The sequence below is a fragment of the Pinus tabuliformis genome, chromosome 7 (genome assembly GCF_031772625.1).
Source record: "Pinus tabuliformis cultivar Carrire ecotype Pingquan chromosome 7, CPIR1, whole genome shotgun sequence".
Taxonomy (NCBI): domain Eukaryota; kingdom Viridiplantae; phylum Streptophyta; class Pinopsida; order Pinales; family Pinaceae; genus Pinus; species Pinus tabuliformis.
This window is the reverse complement of record NC_142293.1, coordinates 2,002,352,658-2,002,377,117: the sequence shown is the minus strand read 5'-3', so window position 1 is coordinate 2,002,377,117 and position 24,460 is coordinate 2,002,352,658. Positions and strand designations below refer to the sequence as shown.

The 24,460-nt window shown below is 38.2% G+C and overlaps 1 pseudogene; it reads right to left on the bottom strand.

The window, feature by feature from the left end:
* Positions 1-23,218: 23,218 nt before the first annotated feature.
* On the bottom strand, positions 23,219-24,009 carry LOC149256505 (SUMO-activating enzyme subunit 1B-1 pseudogene; annotated as a pseudogene).
* Between the last annotated feature and the right edge of the window lie 451 nt (positions 24,010-24,460).

Genomic DNA, 24,460 nt, shown 5'->3' with positions numbered 1-24,460 from the left:
CGACTCTCATCCTTGGATTCCATCTCCTTCTTCAGCTTCGGCTTCAGTTTTATTAGCCTCTGTAGCTAAAATTTCCTTCTCAAGTCTCTCTTCCAAAGAGTCTTGCAGAATCCCCCAACAAATCTTTTCTTTTTTAATTTACCTGTTCATTAGTCTCTTGACTGTTTCTTGTCAATGCTATAGCTTCTCCTTCACTCGAATATGGACCACATGGTTGTCCAGGAGAGACTTGGAAATTTATCCTTTCATTGATGATTCCAAACATGATTTTACACTCTATCTTAAACAAATATTGCAACAGAAGCTCATTGGGGTGCTGACACATATTGATGTTTTCTTCTACTCAAAGACCTTCCATTGATGTAAGTGTAAGCATTGGTTGGACCAAGCCGCATAGGTATCTTCCCCAAAATTACCCTATTCTTCTCTGTGCCATGTTTATGCACTCCAACATATTTTATTCAATCACCTTTCTTGAAAGCACATTTTGATTGTTGCGATGACTCTGTATTGTCATTTTGTTTTGAAGAACATTTTTCATCTTCACAATCCTCACCTGAAACTCTCTTTTCAAAACATTCCAATCCATAAGGAACAAGTTTCCTTAGAGCTATGGCAATAGATTTTGGATCATTGTCATTTATATCGCTACCATCTTCTTTCGCTTCACTGCTTGCCCAGTCTTCTTCATTGCTTGCATCATTCTCACCATCTACCTCTGAGTCTGATGAACATTCTTCCCTAGTTTCACCAGTTTCATTTTCATCATCAGTCTCAGCTTCTGATGCACCTTCTTCACCAAAATCATGGGGCACAAGGACACTACTGCCAAGAATTAACAATGGCACTTGTAAATGATGTGCAAGGGCCTTCACTAATCTCTCTCAATATAGCTCTGTTCCTGGTATGCTCTGTAATAGGATCCTGCAGCTTGAAGAACTCAAACGTGAACCATAATGAGTAGCAAATTTGTGATGTTTCAAATGGGCCATTGCACATTCCTTTAAAGTATCTTTAATATGTCCCTCCAAGAAGTAGGGAAACATTTCTCATGACACATTGATATTCTTCCAAGGGCACCAATCTGCACAAAATTTCCTTCCGAAACCTTGACTTCTTGGATAGAAAGGGTGACTCTCGTTTCTTGGTTTGAAAAAAGAGTCTCTCGTTCTGAAGCCATTCTTGCTGATCTTGTTCCCCAAACGAGCATGATCATTTGATCCAGGACTAGTCAATTCATATTTCTCGATTTGTGTTTTGCCAACAGAATTAGCAGTAACCTCTCTCTTATTTTTATCTGGTTCCCCGCCATTGTTTACAGGAACATGTTTCTCCTCATTGCTATTTCGGCCATTTCCTTTTGAACTAAAGTGTCTAACAAGATGTCATTTGTGGGTGTGTCTTTGAATCTCTTGAAATGAAATAAACCTAGGCTTCAACAAACAATAAAATAATTTACTTAAGAAATAAGTTCCACACGGACCACTAGAAAATGTATTTCTTCCAAAGCTAAAACTTGGATCGACAAAAGATAATGAGCCATCTTCCTTTGAAGCCAGGGAAAGTTTTGTATCCCAATTGGGGGTATCTAACCCTGTCTGGCTATTGCATCTTGGGAACAGAAATTTTGGAGCTCCTTCATGTCTACATCATGCCTTGCTTTCTCTTTTGCATCTATTACGCCTACAAATTCCTCTCTTTCCTTTGTTGCTTCCACTTTCTTTAGCTCTTCCATTCTCTGAATGTGCAATCTCTCTGGCATTTTGTGTGCTGACTATTTCTTCACATGCTTGGCTGTACATCTCACGAAGCCGTTTCAGTTCAAACTCCAACTTTTCTAGCTCATTTTCAAGCTGTGACTTTATAGACGTGCTTGGCAGTGAGGATGTGCCTAAATAATTATCAAATGATGGAGATCGCTCATCACTGTCCTCACTAGTCATCTTGATTCCCATTTTACTCTTGATATTCTCAAAATCAAGAAGTGTGGTTGATTTCACAACTAGAGGTTCTGCCTCTTTTTGAAAATTGCAAGTCCTCGAGATAATTTCATTTTTGGCACTTCTTGACTCTAAAGAAGCAGTTGATTTCATTGAAGAGAGTTTTCCTTTTCATATAACATATATACAGTACAAAAAATTGGAACAATCTTTGCCACCCTTGCTAGTACATTAGGGACCATGACCCTCCTATAAAACAATCTATTTGAAAAATATTATAAACTTAGGGAATGATCATGAAGATAATGTTAGGACGAATGTTAAGACGAATGAAGATAGCTTGGCTCACAAATGTTGGCTCAAAAATATCCATGTCTTCCTCACAGCCATGTGCTCTACAAAGTGATTACTTGCAGAAAGGACCCCAATGAAAAGATCTATTGGACCCTCTGGCAAAGGAGGAGCTTTTCATTTATTTGACATGTCAAGTATTCTTTAAGTTGAAAAGATTGGAAGAGATGTAAGTAAGGATGACAAAAAACACTGAATGAACATCTATAAATCTTCAAGTAATTCCTTTCTAAGGCCATGAGTCCAACTGTTATAGACATATTTGGGCATTGAAACTCCAAACTTATTATGTCGATAGACTAGGGCTCTTTAACCCCTAAAAGTGTTGTTCCATACCCTAAAATATCATGGTCAACTGATTACATCATTCCCTAGAAGTTCCACCTAAAAAACCACTCAGACCTGGCAAAAACTGGACCATACTGACTACTCCACTGTCAGGGTGTGATGCATACTGACTTCTACACTAGCTAGGTGCGATGCATATTGAAGAGGCCTTTTGTGGGGTGTGATGAGTGAGAATGGACAAATGTCCGGGATAGTTTGCTAAGTGGATTCTCATGGAATCTTCTAGAAATTTATCCTATGACACTTGCCTCTCTGAATTCACCCAGGGAAGAGTAAAATATCCAAGAAATCTCCAAGTGGAACCAAAAAAAACAAGTGGAATGACCGTAATAAAAAACCCATAGATGACTCACACCCCTGCACACATCTATAAATGGATCCCTCAGATCTGGAGCCTGAAATTTTGTAATTTGCAAGGAAGTGCTAATAGTTTGTCTTTGAGAGAGAGCATTGTATTGTTGAGTGATCTTGCCTTTCATGAGGTGAAGAGGTCTTTGATGCTGGGAGGATGGTGCTGGATCAGACAGCTGGGTTGTAATTCTCCCTTCTATTTAATAAATTTCTTTGAGTTATCCTCCATACAATCATGTATTTGTGAATGCCATTGTATGTTCATTGTATTTCTCATTCTGCAATGCTTATGATATAATGGATAGTGATGCTTTAATGTTGTTTTGTTACTTTGTCTCTACAGATATTCTCTAAGCGGGATATATAGGAGAGGAGTTGCAAGCTCTGTCAAGGGGGAGAGAAATCAAGTAAGGAGTTAAGCGGAAGATCTAGGTTGGTTCCTTTGCCTCTCTCTTATCTATCATACATAAAATCCCAAATTTCTTTGATTGTTTGTTTCTAGGATAGCTGCCAATCCTAGTGGGCTAGCAGATCGTAAAGACACTAGTTTTCCCAGAAACAAAATGGCGACTCCACTGGGGATTGAATAGATGTTTGTTTGTTATTGTTCTTTGTTTTATAAACTATAGACAGACCTGAAGTTAGCCAGATAGCCTTCGAACTGCTCTTGCTCATCAATTGCAAAGTAGATGAATGTTGCTTCAGTCAATCTCTGGTTTAGTTTATGAATTGAACATTTGACTTAAAAGCACTCTAGATGCCCTTTTGGTAGCTCAGTAACCTCTCAAGATCATTCCTCCGTACTTTTCTCTTTACTTTCCATCATAGCTCAGCTCAAATCAGTGAAATTAGCTATAAATTTGAGCCAAAACCCATCTCAGTTGCGTTCTCTGGCCCATCACATTGTCTGTCATTGTCAACCAGTATGCATTGCACTTCTTGAGTGTAGAAGGTGTGATTCATACTTGCTTCTGTGAAGCCCAGGTGTGATGATTGGCTAAGCCTATTTCCCTTCTTGAAATTTGGGGTTTTTGTCCTTGTTTTCAGTTCTGTTTAGTTGATTTGCTGCTTATGAACAATACCTAATTACTAAAGCCTACTTGCATTACATAGATCAGCCTCCATTGATTAGGACTAGTAAATGTTTTTATATATTTTTCCATCATTTACAATCCTTTGTCGAAAATTTACTTAAATCGATCTATCGTTTTGGTACAAAAAGTGTCATAACTATCGTTTTGTGTCAAAAAAGAGAAGTGTCGTAAAGTCTTCCTTCTCTGAATAGTCGATTGAAATTTTTGTCAGGTATTTGATTTCATTTGTTGTTATTTGAAGTGTCAAAAGAATTTTCTATTCGACATTGAAAAGTTTTGTTTAGTCTTCCTTTCTATTTTGAAAAAGAAATTGTCGAAATGTCGCTTTGAGTGAAAGGTTTCAGATCTATACTTAGCTCTCTTTTTGGCATTCCTCACATTAAGGGAACGAAAAACAAATACATGCATTTTCATTTGCATTTAGCGTGTGTGCGAAAATTGATTTAGGAAAGTGCATTTAGAGTGTGCTCTTTGCTCTTTTTTTGAAAGAATCATAATTTTCTTTTCCTAGTAGCTAGGATTTTCATTGACCAAAGTAAACAATGATTGCTTATCATTGTAGATTGCATATTTACAAATTTTACATCTACATGATGTGGTGAACCATTGAAAGGTAAACTTCTAAGCAAGATAAAATCTAGAATAATTTTCAATGAACTTAACAACGCTTTGGAATATAACACAACACATCTAGAGGTCTAGGCTAGAGACGCGTTCCGACGTCATAAAATCTAGTAAGTATCATTTTCATCGAAGGTTGGGTGATTCATCCTCTTTGATACAAAAAGTGCTAGCACGGACTTGTGCTCCCCATACCGTCAAGTATATACTAGGAGACCACAATAGGCTTACATCCTTTATCCATAGGAAGCAGTGTCTGCCACCCTATCAATCCCAATGCACTGAACACAACATTTAGGAAGATTGACTGCCGTACATAAGTCCTTGGTAATTTCTCTTTAATTTATCACGAAGGTGTATATTGCAGTTTTGTGATTGGTTTGGTAATTCCTTTGTCTAGATTTCCAGGGTAGTCACTTTTGTTCCTTTTCAACTCCTTAAAAGAAAAGGTCCATTTGAGCACTTGTCACTTCAGGCTCGTTAAAAGTTGAAGTGGACTAGAGTCATCTTTATCTTTTTCTCGACTCTTAAAAATTGAAAAAGAAACGTTGTGTCAAAGTGTCATTAAAATTTATTTAATTCAGAATAACATTATTTTCCCATTAATTTTGAGTTGATCAAGTAATCCGCAATCATGGAAGAAAGTCAATCAAAACCCCGTCGTTCGCAGAGACTACCAAGTCAACCGTCTTTGACTCAAGAAACAAAGCAATTCTAAGCAAAAAAATCTCATTTAACTGAGTCCAATTCACCTGATTTATTTGAAACTTGTGTTTCAACATCGTCAGAGACTACAATTACTCCGATCATTTCTGGTACGTTTGCCTTTAGAGAAGAAGTTCCGCAGTTACAAGAGGACATTAGAACTAATCCTAGTGTAATGGTAGACACTTTATACCTGAAATACCTCCAGCTAGAGCTGATTAAGAGACTGAAGTTCACTTACCTGAACATCTAGAAGTTTATTTCCAGAATTCAAAAGGTGTCACCCCTCAAATATCTGTCACTGTAGAAGCCATACCTTCTTCGGCTCCAGAAATATTTTATGGACCTGACGGTCTACCTCTTCCACCTAGACTGATTGCTATAGAGCATATAGTAGAGGAACTTCCATCCAGTACCCCATTACATTTTGGAACTGGGATCCACTTATATCCTTCTACTCCTGAATTTAGTTCTTTTAATCATCCTTCATCGCAAGTTCCTATCGAATCGCTAGGAAATCTTTTGGATAGACTAAATATGTCTGAGCAACCATCAACATCTAGGACTGTGTCGTCTGATACAGCTACAACATAAATTCTTGTTGCCATTCCTACAATGTTTGCTGGTATACCATCTATCCCAACTAGTTATTAACCACTAGCTGAAGTCCACTAAGGGACTGTTTCAACGACATGGTCTGTTCCTATTTGTTCATTCAAAATCCAATTTGGTATTTCATATGTTGAAACTCAGCAAATCGATCATGCATGCTAGTTTCAATTTGGGCAGACCAGTCTTCAAAGACTAATATATCCTTTGAACACTGGACTGCCGCCATATGGAGGGAAATATGCTTTTTCATTGTTCCCTCTTGGAGAAGAACCATATGAGAGTCTACAAAAAAATTTAGGTTAGACTTGAATTACATCTAGCGGTTGGATACTAATACTGCCTCAACAACCAAGGGTTGTATATTCAATGCAACCAACCCAACCTGTGTCAAATATTCCCACTACACCTGCTATTGTGACCGTGTCACAAGTACAAGCACTTCCTATTGTGTGTCAACCTCAAGTCTCTCAGGTTGCAATACAACAACCTCTTGTCTCTACGACTCAATCACAACCTCATGTTAGTTCTTCCTTACCTAGAACGACTCAGGCTCAAATGGGTATTATCACCCCACATCTTGGTCAATCTTCTAGTATTGGACAACAACAAATGGTCCAACAACCATGGCTGGTACAATATCAACAACTGCAATTCCAGCAAACCTACCGAGGACCTGAGCAACAAGGCTTTGTAGGTAATGGACAACCACATTTCCAAAACGGTTATTGCTATAATGGTTACCAAAAACCTTATCACAGTTACCATCATCAGATACATTATGTTGGTATGCAAAGACCTACTGCTCAGGCGATCCCATCTTATCCTGGGTATGCTTCACCTAACCTGAACCAATAGTTTCCTTTTGTAGGAACTCTAGAATTACTAGATTTGAACCGGCTGACGAATGATCCAATTGCATAGGCCCCTTGGTGGCCAGCGATTCCTCATAAACTTCCCTCCGATATTCCTAAATTCAATGGAAATCCAGGTGAAGATCCATCGAAACACGTAATGACTTTTCATTTGTGGTGCTCGTCTAGCACCCTAAATAATGATTCGATTAGGCTTCGCCTTTTTCAGATAATGCTCACTGGTCTGACAGCGAAATGGTATATTGAATTTCTTAGAGCTTCATTTGATAACGTCAGTGCCCTTGCCACTACTTTTCTAACCCACTTTCAGTTACCCATAAGGTACGAAATGGGAACAAAACTCCTTACTGACTTTAAATAGACAATAGCCACTCACATATCTAATCATATTCATGAGTGGTGACACCGTCGTCGAATGGTAAAGACGTACGTTCCTGATCAGCTTCTAGTTGAGTGGTTTATTAAGTCCTTATTGCCTTCTATTACTGAGGATATGGCGAAGGGAGGGGTTGTCACTGAAGATCAAGTCATTTCTTATGCACAATATTTAGACTTGATCTCAGGGGAAATTTTAAGAACCCCCCCTAAATTTATAAATATAATAAATGGGCGAATCTCCATGGTATATAGGAAAAATGGAAGGCGATTTTATCAATAATATAATATGTATATATAATTTTTGGGCGAATCTCTCACCACGCATGGCGAATATTTTACTCAATTATAAAATCTTGTAAGATCTTGGCGAGTCTTTCACTAAATAATAAAACTTTGTAAAGTCCTAGTGAATCTTAGCATAGGATACATGCTCGTTTAATTCCCCCATTTAAATAGGCTACATTCCAGGTGAATGCCATGGGTCAATACCATGTGCCATTTTGGTGAATACCATGGGTCAATACCATGTGCCATTTTTATTTTTATTAATTCTAATATTAGGGTTAATAATGGTTTTTTGCATGGTATTAATAACAATCTAGTCCATGGTATTTGTCCCATAGTATTTTGGCCATAGGTTTCACCTAAATATAACCCATTTTTTGAGTGTTCGTAAATATAAGGTGACTTATGGAGTAAATATAAAAAATGTTTTATTTGTTTACCATACCTCTCTTTTATTTATATTTTTATTAATTTACCATACCTCTTTTACAAATATGGTATTTGGCCCATAGGATTCACTTAAATAAAACCTCTTTCTTGAGCCTTCATAAATAGAACGAGGGTTATGGACTAAATATAAAAAGAGGTTTTATTTATTTACGATACGTCTAGTTTATTTATATTTTTATTTATTTACCATACCTTTTGAGTAAGTATAAAAAGACGTTTTATTTATTTACCATACCTCCACTTTACTTATATTTTTATTTGTTTACACCCTTACATGTATATAAGGTGACTTATGGAGTAAATATAAAAAATGTTTTATTTATTTACCATACCTCTCATTTATTTATATTTTTATTAATTTACCATACCTCTTTTATAAATATGGTATTTGGCCCATATGATTCACTTAAATAAAACCTATTCTTGAAAATGGGCGAATGGATTCACTTAAATAAAACCTATTCTTGAAAATGGGCGAATGGAAGGTTGTAAGTCCTAATTTCAAGGGCTAAATTTACCTTTTTTACCCTCTCCCTTAAAATAAGGTGGGCTATTTGAGGTGATTTGTAAAAATGTACTATGATACAAAATATTCGCCCACTAAAAATTTAAAACCCCTTAATTTTACCAAAGGGCGAACATTCGCCCCTAAAATTATCCTTGCTTGATCTATACTCAGTCTGGCACCCTCTACGACAAAGTTCCTAACACTCCTAGACTAGAATTTGTGTTCCCCCTTCCTAAATCGAACAGGGACTCTCATTCCATTGATGGCGTGATCAATACCTCAAGCACGCACATTGCAAAGGCTCCATATCGTAAAGCCCTTGCAGTTTCTAGTAAAAAAGAAAATGACAAACCACTTTCCTCGGAGGTTAATGTCATGTCATTTGACAAGGGCAAAGATCCAAAGCAATGAGGGGGCAAGAAGAAAGGGAAAAATAATAAGAAGGAGCAGGAGAATTCAACTCCTAAAAAAACTTTTGAGAACCCTACTAGGTGAAAGAAACCTCGAGATCCATGTTACATTTGTCATGAGGACCATTACATGAATAATTTTCCACATCGAGCTAAGGTTACAAAACTTTTAAAGACTTGAAGTACCTCAGCAGTGTTTACTGATCCGTTTCCAAACCCAGAAACTAATCTGGTTGCTATCGATCATGCTTCCACATCCTAAGTGCGTATGTTATCCATCTCGAAAAAACAAAATGATGCCTTGATATCGACAAGGGATAAAGAGTACGGGAATCCAAAGTCATCGAACAACCAGACTACAAATCAACCTAGTAGTTCAACAACAATTTCACTAGAAGTCGTTCCACCCATTATTCCTGAATTAACTATAAAGTTGCCAAAGGGAGTCATACATAAGTCAACATTTAATCCTCTTGCCCGAGCAACACAAAATTATAATATAGTGGAGGACCTGGCTCAATTGCCTTCCGCTATGTTGACACTTGAAGTACTATAGAATTGCCCCTCCGAAAAGCAGGCTTTGTTATCAGCAATAGGTGGGATTGATCTAGCGGATTCCAATCTTGTGGCCTTTAACCATAAAGGATACGCTCCTCAATTACCCGCCCAACTCACTTTCCTTATATAGGTAAAAGCCCTCAATTAAACTATTCATCAAAAAATCATTGATGAGGGGGCATCTACCTTTATTATGTCAATGAGTTGCTGGAAAACTTTAGGTTCACCACCCTTGTTGCGATCATCAATGAACATACACGCCGTATGGGATTTTAAGTAACTTGCAAGTTGAACTGGGGGGAAAGACAGTAGAGATTGAATTCGAGGTCATTGATGGAAACCTTGACTACAATATCTTACTGGGAAGGCCCTGGATTTATGCTATGGCTGCCGTTGTGTCTACATATTTTAGAAAGATTGCATTTCCCTCCAAGGTGGAATTACAATCACTGACTAGCTAACCTTTCTCCCCAATAGTTCACAAGCTGCTGGAAACATTCCATTGATCCATGCAAGTTCTAAATCGCTTCAAAATGTCGGAGTAGGTCTCCTAAAAGACCCTTCCTTAATGGGTACTTTTGCCCTCCCACCTCCAACTGATCTGGCATAAGTGGCCACAGTGGAAACCTGTCATATGGTCTCTTCTACAACATCTAAGATTAAGAAGAAATATGACCATTTTGATAGTGTGGATCATCGCGAGGTGTTCCCCTCAAGCCCATAGAATCTTTGTAGCAATCAATTTTCTAGGTCTGGGCGGCAAACCCAAATCAACACTGAACGCTTGTTTGGATAAATAGGTCTCTAGAGTATGGTACCTCTTCCGATCCTTGGTCTTGTATACATTCTACAGATGAAAGAATCATTCAGTCGATGATGATAGGAGAGACGCCGTGGGAAGATTACCACCATTGTTCCCACCTTCAATATAACAATGAAGATTATTCAAGCAACCTTAATCATCCTTCAGTTTCTAATTTTCTATCAAATATTTGTTAGGACTCTGGACACCACATATCTCCACAATGGTATGATATTGTCCACTTTGGGCCTAAGCCCTCATGGATTTGTTTTTGGGCTTTTACCCCAAAAGGCCTCATACCAATGGAGATATTTATCCATCCTTATATACCCATGATCCTCCCCACTTCTAGTCAATCTGGGACTTTGGTCATATACCCAACAATCCTCACCTCGAACAAAGGACCATCAAGCCTCCCCTCAAACGATTATCCATCCGTCCACTCTCTACCAACCAGGATTCTCCGCTCCAATGCGTTGGAAGCACACGCCTTACATGGAAGCACCACCTGCCTCGAGAGCTTGCTCTATCCCAGGTCAACTCCTCTTCACCGTGTTGGGACCACAACACGTCCATGAAGAATCCGGAGCACACCGCCTGTCTAACCAAGCTCCATCCACGGATTCGTGATATTACCAGGGCCCACCACCTTTGTTTAGCATTTCGAAGATTCATCCACTTGGCTAACATCGGGGCATGGCTCCGATACCACTTGTTAGGACTCTAGACACCACATATCTCCACAATGGTATGATATTGTCCACTTTGGGCCTAAGCCCTCATGGATTTGTTTTTGGGCTTTTACCCCAAAAGGCCTCATACAAATGGAGATATTTGTCCATCCTTATATACCCATGATCCTCCCCACTTCTAGTCAATGTGGGACTTTGGTCGTATACCCAACAATATTGTAAATACACTGGATTCTGAGCGAAATATGTCCAATATTGAGGAAACTATCACCATTAATATCTCGACCAAACCTAATGTTGTAGAAAATATTCATGTTGGCAAAACTTGTTCTCCATCAGAACAGGAAATATTTTGCACTCTCTTTCGTGAATTCAGAGATGTATTTGCATGGTCATATGAAGAAATGCTAGGCATTGACATGAGAATTTTTGAACACGAAATCAAGATATATCCAGATGTCAAACCAGTACAACAACAACTTCGACCTGTTCACCTGAAGAAAGCCGCTACCATAGAGGCAGAAGTTGAATTTTTTTTCATGTTGGTTTCATTTACCCTATTCCTCTAACTGATAGGGTATCGAATATTGTTCATGTGATGAAAAAGCAAGGAACAATTAGAGTGTGCGTCAATTATAGGGATGTAAATCAAGCTTGTCCAAACGACAACTATCCTACACCCTTCATCGACCAGATAATTGATCAATGTGCCGGATGCGAAATCTTTTCATTCATGGATGGATTTTCTGGGTACAACCAAATCAATATCCACCCATAGGACTAGTCGAAGACTGCATTTATATATCCATGGGGCACATTCGCGTACCATAAACTACCTTTCAGTTTGAAAAATGCAGGGGCAACTTTTCAGAGGGAAATGAACTACACCTTCCATGACATCAAACATATCATTCAACCATATCTTGACAATCTACCGGCTCATTTACGAAAGTGGACCGATCATCTGTAGCATTTGAGAGCCATATTTCTACATTGCCGACAATACAAGATATGACTCAATCCACACAATTGTTTGTTTTGTGTTGGTTTTGGTCGATTACTTGGTTTCGTAGTTTCTAAGGATGGAATTCGGCTCGACCCATTTAAGGTTCACGCAATCCTTGACATGCCTCCACCTTCAAATTTTCATCAGATTCAGAAACTCCAAGGGAAAGCCAACTTTCTGAGGAGGTTCATTCCGCACTATGCCGAACTTGCTAAAGGTTATATGCGTCTTTTGAAAAAAGGAGTACCCTTCGACTAGGATCAAGTTGTGTAAGCTTCCTTTGATGCTTTAAAAGGTTCCCTGATAAAAGCATCATTAATTTATGCTCTTGACTATCAAAAAGATTTTACCCTGTATCTCGACGCCGCAAATACAACCATCGCTATGGTTTTTGTACAAGAAAATAATGGAATATAACATCTTATATATTATTTAAGTCGCAACCTTAATGATGCAGAAAGCAAGTACTATTATGTTGAAAATATGGCTTTAGCAGCTGTTCAAGCAGTACAGAGATTTCAACACTATATCCTCTTTCGAAAAACTACCATTGTGTTAGATTGCACCCTATGACCTACATTCTATCGCGTCAATTACTAGGGGGAAAATATTCCAAATAGATGGCCATTTTGCAAGAGTTTGATCTGGAATTCACCAAATCCAAATCAAAGAAGTCTCTCATCTTCACAGAGTTACTTTCTGGCCTCCCATCATCGTTCAAAAATTTAACATCTAAAGCATCAATCGTGGATGAGACACTGTTTCTGATATCGTCAAGCGATCCGTGGTACAGAGATATATTGATCTATCTCAAAACCCAAGCTTTTAGGCCTAACACCTCTTGCTCTAAATAGCGACATACTCGATACCAAGCCCAAAACTACCTGACCATTGGTGATACACATTACTGTCATGGTGTCCACACAGTTCTACAGAGGTACCTCACACATAAGGAGCCCGAAAAAGTCCTGAATGATTGTCATTTAGGTGCTTGTGGGGGGCATCTATCTGGTTATTCTACTGAACAAAAGATCTTACGAACTGGTTAATTCTAGCCCACTATATTCAAAGATTGCATAATTGCAATCAGAAGTTTCCATGCTTGTCAGATTTTTGATCGCAAAACCAGATTACCACCTGCACCACCGCATCCAGTAGCTGTTGTTGGGCCATTCGCTAAATGGAGCATAGATTTCATGACATGTAACCCCACCTCAGCCAGGGGCATGGGTATATTATAGTCACTGTCGACTATTTTACAAAATGGGCTGAGGCGATGCCTACATTAAGCACAAGGATAATTTTAGGGGCGAATGTTCGCCCTTTGGCGAAATTAAGGGGTTTTAAATTTTTAGTGGGCGAATATTTTGTATCATAGTACATTTTTACAAATCACCTCAAATAGCCCACCTTATTTTAAGGGAGAGGGTAAAAAAGGTAAATTTAGCCCTTGAAATTAGGACTTACAACCTTCCATTCGCCCATTTTCAAGAATAGGTTTTATGTAAGTGAATCCATTCGCCCATTTTCAAGAATAGGTTTTATTTAAGTGAATCCTATGGGCCAAATACCATATTTATAAAAGAGGTATGGTAAATTAATAAAAATATAAATAAATGAGAGGTATGGTAAATAAATAAAACATTTTTTATATTTACTCCATAAGTCACCTTATATACATGTAACGGTGTAAACAAATAAAAATATAAGTAAAGTGGAGGTATGGTAAATAAATAAAACATCTTTTTATACTTACTCAAATGGTATGGTAAATAAATAAAAATATAAATAAACTAAACGTATCGTAAATAAATAAAACCTCTTTTTATATTTAGTCCATAACCCTCGTTCTATTTATGAAGGCTCAAGGAAGAGGTTTTATTTAAGTGAATCCTATGGGCCAAATACCATATTTGTAAAAGAGGTATGGTAAATTAATAAAAATATAAATAAAAGAGAGGTATGGTAAACAAATAAAACATTTTTTTATATTTACTCCATAAGTCACCTTATATTTACGAACACTCAAAAAATGGGTTATATTTAGGTGAAACCTATGGCGAAAATACTATGGGACAAATACCATGGACTAGATTGTTACTAATACCATGCAAAAAACCATTATTAACCCTAATATTAGAATTAATAAAAATAAAAATGGCACATGGTATTGACCCATGGTATTCACCAAAATGGCACATGGTATTGACCCATGGTATTCACCAGGAATGTAGCCTATTTAAATGGCGGAATTAAACCAGCATGTAGCCTATGCTAAGATTCATTAGGACTTTACAAAGTTTTATTATTTAGTGAAAGACTCGCCAAGATCTTACAAGATTTTATAATTGAGTAAAATATTCGCCATGCCTGGTGAGAGATTCGCCAAAAAATTATATATACATATTATATTATTGATAAAATCGCCTTCCATTTTTCCTATATACCATGGAGATTCGCCCATTTATTATATTTATAAATTTAGGGGGGGTTCTTAAAATTTTCCCTGATTAAGCAACATCGGTGAAACGACAACTCTTTTCTTTTTTAAGCATGTAGTCTCTAGATTTGGTGTTCCACAGGCTATAGTCACAGATCATGGATCGCATTTTCGCAATCACATGATGGTTGAATTGACTGCCAATGTAGAATTATCCCATGATAGTTCTACTCCATATTGTCTGTGGGCTAATGGACAGGTTGAGGCAATCAACAAAGTCCTTAAGCGCATGCTGGAGAGAATGATTGGAGTCCACAAATGGAATTGGAATTTAATCCTATACTCAGTTCTATGGGCATATAGGACATCGGTGAGAAATGCAACCGGATTTACACCTTTTTAGTTGATGTACGGTCTGGAAGCTGTCTGACCAATTTAGTGCAAAATTTCATCTCTCAAGCTCGCAATTGTTTTGTTTCCTAAGACTTCGAAGGAAGAGTCTTGTTTCTTGGAACTAATTCACTTGGATGAAACCCATCATGATGCCACGCTGGCTAACAAAGTACATAAGAAACGTGTCAAGGCACAATTTGACAAAAATGTCAAGCCTCGTATCTTCTCAGAATGTGACCTGGTCTTGCTCTACGATCAGGACTCTGACAAATTGGGAGCAGGTAAGTTCGAACCATTATGGCTGGACCCCTACATTGTTAAATGGGTATTGACAAAAGGAGCCTACGAGCTGGTTGATTATGATGGGATTCCATTGTCGCAACCCCGAAACGGGTTGTACCTTAAACATTACTATGATTAATTAAGTGTAGTAATCTCTTTGTATATATGCTTTTGTTACATTTTTTCTTTTCTTTTAGAGTTTTCATTTTGGTTAAGTGATCCACTTTTCATTTTTTGCAGATGTCAGAATTTTTGGAACCATTTGTTGGGTATGCTGACGGAGCTAGTTGTAGTACGCGAAACCTATCTTTTGCAACCTGGGCCATTTTTGCTCCAAGCGGTGAGTTAGTGAGTTTCAGAGTGGTATGTATTGGCTGATCAATGAACAACATCGCTGAGTATAGCTCGTTGATTGAGCTTCTCTCTGACGCCATTTCACATGGCATACACTGACTCATTGTCAAGCTAGATTTGCAACTCATCATTCTACAACTTATTGACATGTATTCCATTCGGAACCCAGCTATTTATCGTATGTTCCTTAGAGTCAGGATTTTGAAAAGACAGTTTTATTCTATTCAATATCAACATGTTTCCAGAAGCTTAAACACATTAACTAATTCATTAGCAAACTATGCGTTAGATAGACATTTGCAGCATTTGTAAAGAAAAGCATTTCACATTAACATTTGCATAATTTAACCAAAATAAAACTCCGAAAATAAAAAATATATAACCATTTATAGTTTTTACAAAATGTTTTGTGGCTAAGACAAAATCGGTCATATGACTAAGAAACTCAAAAATGAATGCAGAAAAGCATCCTAGTCTAATGATGTTGCTGATAACATGTCACTGCCTATGTAATCATGCGCAAGAACCAGGTCCATCGACTTGACACACTGGTAGTGTGGCGCTGTAACCTCAAAGGCAGCTCATCAGTCCTGACATCCTGAATACTGAGAGTGAGTACCTCGATCTGATCCTACAGCACTACCAAGGTCTCCGATATGTCTAGATCTCGAAGGATGGACCTCCCTACAGCCTCTCCTGCTGGAGCATAAGCTGCCGCCCGTGGGCTTACCGTTGGTCATACTGGCCAAATATTTGCACACACATGTGAGTTTGATTAGTCTTGATAACATTAAACAAAAAAACATTATAAAACTGATAAACAAAGATGTGGTCGAATTATTTTACCTATAGCACTCCACTGCTCGCCAGCTGGTAACGCCAAATCCGGGTGGCCTCGAAAATCCATCCCGACGTATGGATACTCCGCAAAGACCATCCCCTGATGGTCGAACCACTCAAAAACTACATTAGAGAAGGAAATCTGTGACTGACCAGCATGTCTGGCCATAAGATCAACCCATCTCTGCATCCGTGGTTTCCCTGGTGCTGGAAATCCTAGTGAAATGTACTAAGGATGCATCAGTGGAATCCTCTCCAAAGAAAAACTAGTCAATATGGAGTTGTTATTTTATGACAGGAAATACTGCCTCACACCAATTGAACACCTTCAGTTCCAGGCATTCTACGATGTACTGCATGTAAGATATGTTTGCCAAGTGTAAAGCTGCGCTGCCAACCAATCTAGCAAAGGTAAATAAAATGGTCCTCAAGGGTTGATCAGTGACATCCTAGATATTGATCTTACCATCTCTGCTAGGCCGAGATCCATCTCTACAGAACTGATGAATATAATCTTTGGTAGATTCACCTCCACGGGTGGATCCTGATAGTGAAAGAGGGGCACCGCGCCTCGATAACCCCCTCAGAAAGTAAATATCCTTGATTATCAATGGAATATATTTGCCTCTGATCTGTAATAACTGGTCAATCGGATCCCAAGCATCGAGGAAATACTTCAACAAACTGATTTGTTGCCTCATGGTGGATATACGGATGAACTTTAGCAAGCCACAGTTTCGTAATGTAGTAACTATGCTCTGGTCGTGTAAGGCAATCATGTCCTCTTCTTCATGTTCACATTCATGCCATGTAACAACCATCTTGATCCAAAAAATATCTGAGACACAGACAGAAGATAAGTTAGGATCCAAATTTGAGCAAAAACAAGCAAAAATTTCATAAAGAGTCACTGTGTAAAGTTTCCCTTCTGCACCCATCGCACCCTGCATTTGAGCAAGGTGAGATGCACACTGGCTGGCCAGTGAACAGGTAAGTATGAATTCAATATAGGCTAGGTGCGATGGTTGGAGAACGAGTTCTTTAAACCCCAGGGTCCCAAAAAAAATGGAAAATTTTGCTCAGAATCAAAAAAGGATGGAATGAAAATGAAGAGCTAATGGTTAGCTCCTACCTAGTCCTGATGGTGCAGAGAATAGTCCACCGGATCTCCCGAAATCAACTGATGAAATTTGAGGGGGAAACCACTCCAAAGCTCCAAAATCCCAAATTTGAAAAGAAATGATGAAAATGAAAGGTAAAGCTACTTTTTATGTTACTATTCACATACCTCAAGCAAAATGTTAGTTTTAATTCATTTTTCATACATATGTATGTATTCCTAATCAATTTGATGGAGTGATTGAGTAGGTTGAATGACCAATGAAAGAATATAATGTGCCTAAATGGTGAATTTAACATATTTGACCACTATAACTGAGCATGGTTATCGCATGGTTCAATCTCGTTAAAAAATAAACCTACCTCTGAGCATAGTTCTGCACGGTTCAAGCTCGTTAAAAAAATGAACCCGCCTTCAGTGAATAACCTTTGTTATTGCCCTGCTATTAGCCTTGTGAGCTTTGGTTGTGTGCCTTCCATCACCTCCATTCTTTTGGCCGATCATATGCTTCCACTTGATTGTTTACCATTTTGAGGAACAGTTGCGATGAGTGGTCCTGTTAGCCAACCTCTTCACACCACCATGTTTTGAGAAGTTCCAAGCTTACCCGGAACCAGTTGCTACCCTAAATTCCACTCATTCCTCAAAAACAAGTCTCCTTTAAACTCTTTTTAGACCCGTTAAATATGAAAAGGTTGTCAAGCTATTGGCCTTTCTAGCTCATTAAAGTAAGGGAAAGTGCCATCCCTCCTATATATTTTAATCTTTTTCAGACCTAAGGAATTATCTCATGAAAAAGTTTGAGCACTTGTCTTTTCGGCTCGCCAAAGTTATCGAAAAGTCATCCCTTTTGTATTATTTTATCCTTTTTTGGACTTAAAGGATTATGCTATGAAAAAGAACTGTTGGAGTTTCCTTTTCATTCCTTTTCAAACTCTGTAACATGAAAAGGACCGAGTTGTCTTTGTCATTAAACTTGTTAAAATGATAGCGACGAACTTGTCCCCTAGACAAGAACGAGTTTCACTGTCACTCGGCTCGTTAAAACATAGCGACAGGTTTGCCCAAAGGGAAAATTAAAGAAAAAGCATATATTATCCTCCTCTAGCTTGACAAAATAAAGAGGTACTGGTCAGCAATGACTGGGAAAAAGGGAAGAAAACTTGAAGAATCTTATGGTAGTAGGTCGCTCCTAAACATGACACTTTCACTCCATCGCCATGATTGAGTTGGGTTGGGTTATTTCATTCACCGGTCATTTCACCATGGGTCTTCCACGCCATCCATTTTTCGGGTTAACGCTACCAATCCATCTCATTGTCGCTGATATGTTCAAGAGAAATCATTCAGTTGAGAAACTACAATCCAGTTAATGCCTCATCCATTGCAATACCTTCACCCTCCATTTTTCATGACCACCATTCCTGAACCTTGTGTCGTTAGATCGTTTTCACCTCCAGAAAATAATTTGATTCATTTCGTGTCATAGATGTGGGATAAATTAAGGCCCTCCTACGACGGGTCACTTCTTGTCAACATCAGCTCTTTATCCAAGAAGTTGAGTTAGAAACGACCCTTTCAGTACTTTGAAGCTTGCATGCGTCAATGACAAGTTTCTCACTTCCGACGACAGGTTTACATCAATGGCCTTTGACCGAAAGATTTTGCATGGTGTTCGACATCAAATCATATATTCACACCACGTGAACTGTATTGTAGTACCTTGAGGATCATTATCATTATCAGTGATTCCTCTCGCATTTGTTAACAGCTTACATTATCAGTTGGTAATCAGGCGGTGTCTTTCCATGTTCAACCTCAGAACATCTTTTCACATGGATCGACTTGTACATTGAGCGAAGATTGAACGAGTTTGAAGACCCCGAACCTAGTTTCATCCATCTAGGCTATGATGTATTCAGGAATATAAATACATCAAATGTACACAGAAGCTACACAGATGGTCATCCAAGCCAGGGATTATGACCCTACATATGAAGAATCACCAGTCTACAACTGCAGATGATTATCTGTTCTATGTACATGAAAATGAATTTATAAAGCTAAGCATGGGAATGGCTGCCTCAGCTAGATCATGAAAATTATATGATGATGATTGTATTGTATTGTATCTTATACAGGTCACCTTCTAGTTCGAATACCTCGGATCCCCATGATAAAGCATTTCACCCGACATCAAAAGATTTATGACTTCATGCTTTAGGGGGCAGCTGTTATAGACATATTTGGGCACTGCAACCCCAATATTATATGTCGATAAACTAGGGCTCTTTAACCCCTAAAAGTTTTGTTCCATACCCTAAAAGATCATGGTCAATTGATTACATCATTCCCTAGAAGTTCCACTTGAAAAACCACTCAAAACTGGCCAAAACTGGACCATACTGATTGCTCCACTGTCAGGGTGCGATGCATACTGACTTCTACACTAGCCAGGTGCAATGCATACTAAAGAGGCCTTCTGTGGGGTGCGATGAGGGAGAATGGACAAATTTCTGAGACAGTTTGCTAAGTGGATGCTCATGGAATCTTCTAGAAACTTCTCATATGACACTTGCCTCTCTGAATTCGCCTAGGGATGAGTAAAAGATCCAAGAAATCTCCAAGTCAAACCAAGAAAAACAAGTGGCATGACAATAATCAAAAACCCAGAGATCACTCACACTCCTGCACACATCTATAAATAGATCCCTCATTTGAGAGATCTGAAGACTGAAATTTTGTAATTTGCAAGGAAGTGCTGATAGTTTGTCTTTGAGAGAGAGCATTGTATTTTTCAGTGATCTTGATTTTCATGAGGTGAAGAGGGCTTTGATGCTGGGAGGATGATGTTAGATTAGACAACTGGGTTGTAATTCTCCCTTCTATTTAATAAATTTCTTTGAGTTTTCCTCCATACAATCGTGTATTTGTGAATGTTGTTATTTGTGAATGCCATTGTATGTTCATTGTATCTCTGATTCTGCTATGCTTATGATATAATAGATCGAGATGATTTGATGATGTTTTGTTACTTTGTCTCTACAGGTATTCTCTAAGAAAGATAATTAGGGGAGGAGTTGCAGGCTCTGTCAAGGGGGAGAGAAATCAAGTAAGGAGTTAAGCGGAAGATCCAAGTTGGTTTCTTTGCCTCTCTCTTATCTATCATACATAGAGGAAATCCAAAATTGCTTTGATTGTTTGTTTCTAGGATAGCTGCCAATCCTATAGGGCTAGCAGATTGTAAAAACAGTAGTTTTCCCAGAAACACCAGCGGCTGTAAACTTTTCACCAGCAATATCCCTGTCAACAATGTATAGTGCCCTCTGCACAGGATATCTCTTTCAATCAAAGCAGAGAAACAAGCTTGCCATATGTTGAGATGAGGATTAGTAGCATGGTAATAGACCTAAAATGCTATGTTCTCTCCTTCTCCATCACAATCTAACCACAAGACAAGCCACTGACATCTCCTATCATCCTCTGGATCATTCAATACCTGAACTACTGCGCGGGAGATCTTTGAGTTACTTATTCATTCGGTCGTATCTTTTCATTCGGGAGCTGGTTTTTGGAGTGTGATATACTGTTGGAAATATCTTTCTGAGCTGCTTCTAATGGGCACACTTATGACATGTTGTGTATTGAAGATCATGTGCAAAACATCTAACCAAACCAAAACTAGTAAGAGCTCATGTTGATCCCTGGTGACAAGCTACAAAGACTGGAACAAACATCGACCTTATTGGGACGACAGCTCCTTGGAGGTGTCAAGAACACTGTAGACCAAGTGACTCATCCATTGGGAAATACGATCAAAAACATCTATAAACCCAAAAAACTCATACCAATCCAAAATTCCATATACGTACTGCAACCTGTACATAGAGAAATACCGGAAACTGAAATGCTACCTTGGGCAGCTTATTTATACAGAAACCTACCCTACTTTGCAGCAAAATCAATAAATCAAGTAATACTGTAACGCCAGACCAACCAATCAAGCAATTGTGACAATGATGCTGCTTGGAAGTGCAGAACCAGGACACAAATATAAATGCTGATAGCCATCCATGCACAAACTGAATTTGGCTGTGATAGACGATCTGACTTATCATTCAAACTGAAAGAATACTCCATATATGCGACAATAAGATCATAGAAGCTAGACCATGTTTGCTGCCCTAACTCCTCAACACAGACCTCCAACTGAAAAGTGTCAGTGCAAACATCCACAGGCACCCCTATTGTTTCTTGTTTTGAAGGAGGGAGAGTTTCCAAGAAATTTTTGGGATCTCGGAATTCATATGATTGGATCTGATCATTTAAATACTAAATATGGACAAATTTTTCAACAACTAACTCAAAGAAACCAGTTTTAGCTTTAGGCGGAAACTTCGAAGATCTCAAACATTGAAGCACGATAATGAAAAATACTTCATCTATTTAAATATCCACAAACTAATCTCTAACTTATTTTAAAGCTTCACAACACACAAGGTTTGCAACATGCCTTGTCATTGATGCTCTGAAATCTCGATTCTTTGGTAGTGAAGTCACTCTGAATTTTGAAGATTGGTATCTTGAATAATGGAGTCACTAGGTGAATGATTTCACCCTTAATATGTGTCTGACTGCTGTCCACCATCAGCAATGAGCTCTACAACTTGAACGATCTTTCCTGGAGAAGATCTGTCACTTCGTCCTCGGTAATGGAACCAATATGTTATCACTCAGAATTAACTTCAAGGCTAAGAAATGCAATTCTGAGGTAACCACAGACCAATCTTTTCATCTGGCATCTAGCCCTTCCAGACCAGAGAGGGCTTTGTCTTTGCCAACACAACGTGGCTGTAATAAATGAAATCTCAGGCTAGCTATGGAGTGCGGAGACGTTTTTTGAAAGTTTTTGGGTCGAAACAACAAGAGAAAGGATGATTGGGTAATGGAGTTGATGCCAGTTTCTACCTGCAAACTTGGGGAAAATTAAGTGCCATGTTCAACCAGATAAAAGATTGCAAATGTGAGAATAATAGGGGAGAAATCCCACTACCCTGCAGGAACCAAATAGGGGATGGATCTGTAGTAGCAGCTTTAGATGAACGAGAAACACGAGGTTGCTCAACAAAGCATCTAGCAAAGGATGAATTCTACAAAGAAAACCATTACATCTAACAGCAAAATCATCATGAAAGGAGAATCCTTACAGATGAATTCCTAACATATGTCTTAGATAATGCTATAACAAGGCAAAAAAACTAAATATGTAAGTGAATTTTTAGAAAAACATACTAAAAATCAACACCATGATGGAGCCTAGGTCTAAAGGGCAGAAAACTTCTTTTATTAAAATTATATTCAGGAAATTTTACACAGTGCCAGGCAACATCTCTGCTACCAAAATCAAACCTCTACATCTTAAAAATAATCCTATTTATAATATTAAAAAATCATTTTAAATTTCCTCAAATTAGGAAATAAAAAATAAAATAAAATAAAATACAATTAGTAATAAAATCCTATCATAAAACAATATTAAAACTAAACAATATTCAATAAAACTCTCATGGACTATGGCATATAGAGTTGTTTTCAAAACCAAAATTAGTGAATTTTGGTCATGATCTGCCTCCTTTAAGGGTGGAATCCCACAAAATCTGCCCTTTCACTACCACCTTGCACCTCCCTGCATGAAATTATTTTGAAGTTGCTAGATTGACCTGCTTTTCTTCTCCCTTCTTGGATGCTCTATGAATACCATTTGTACTGGTGACCGTCTGTTGCAAAGCTTATCTACTATAGTGGTCTACACTGCTTGAATGCAACCGCATGCCTTTTCAATACCATTACCATGCTCTTTGCATATAATGATGACACAAATCTTTACATGACATTGCCTTGATGTTTTCTTCTAGAGGCTCAACACAAATTCCAAATCTGCAGAGGATACATGACCTGGTTGACGACCCTCAGCTTACTCAAACTCTTCTATAATTTTTAGAGCACAATAGAGCTCGGTTGTCTTTCTAGGAAGCTCCAACGAACTAACACAAACTCCTCTAAGCTTGGAAAAAAAATCTAAGAGGCAACAATGTCTTCCTATTTTCCTGAGTGTATATGTGGTTTTACAATTCAACAAATATTTCTCCACAACTGCGCCTACAATCTACTGAATAAAATGCAATTATTTGGGGCCTTTTGCAGCACATCTCATTAACCTGCTTTTTCACAATAACTGAGGTGCGCCCAAGAACAACATCATCAAAATTGTTAAGAAAATTAGCAGATAGATCTTTCACACTGCCTTTTTCAATAGAGACATGGACCATAGAATTTAAATCTATTAATGATTCCCGGTAGACTTCAACAATCAATTTTCCCTTGTGATTGGATACCTTAGCAAGAATTAAAAAAATTTGTTGATGAAGTTTTTGCTGTAACTGGACTATCATCCATCAACATCAAATTACCAATACCTGCCAAAACTATTTTCTTGCATAGCTCTGCAACCACTCCAGTCATTCCAATAACCAAAACACGAGATTTTCTTAATCTACTTTGTGCATCAACACCCCATACACGGATTTGATGATCATATTTTCATCTACATCGCTACCATCTTCTTACGCTTCACTGCTTGCCCAGTCTTATTCATTGCTTACATCATTCTCATCATCTACCTCTGACTCTGATGAAAATTCTTCCCCAGTTTCACCAGTTTCATTTTCTTCATCAGTCTTAGCTTCTGATGCACCTTCTTCACCAAAATCACGGGGTGCAAGGACACTACTGTCAAGAATTAACAATGGCACTTGTAAATGATGTGCAAGGGCCTTCACTAATCTCTCTCGATATAGCTCTATTTATTGATATGCTCTGCAATAGGATCCTACAGATTGAAGAACTCAAACATGAACCATAATGAGCAACAAATTTCTGATGTTTCAAATGGGCCATTGCACATTCCTTTAGGGTATCTTTAATATGTCCCTACAAGAAGTAGGGAAACATTTCCCATGACACATTGATATTCTGCCAGGGCACCAAT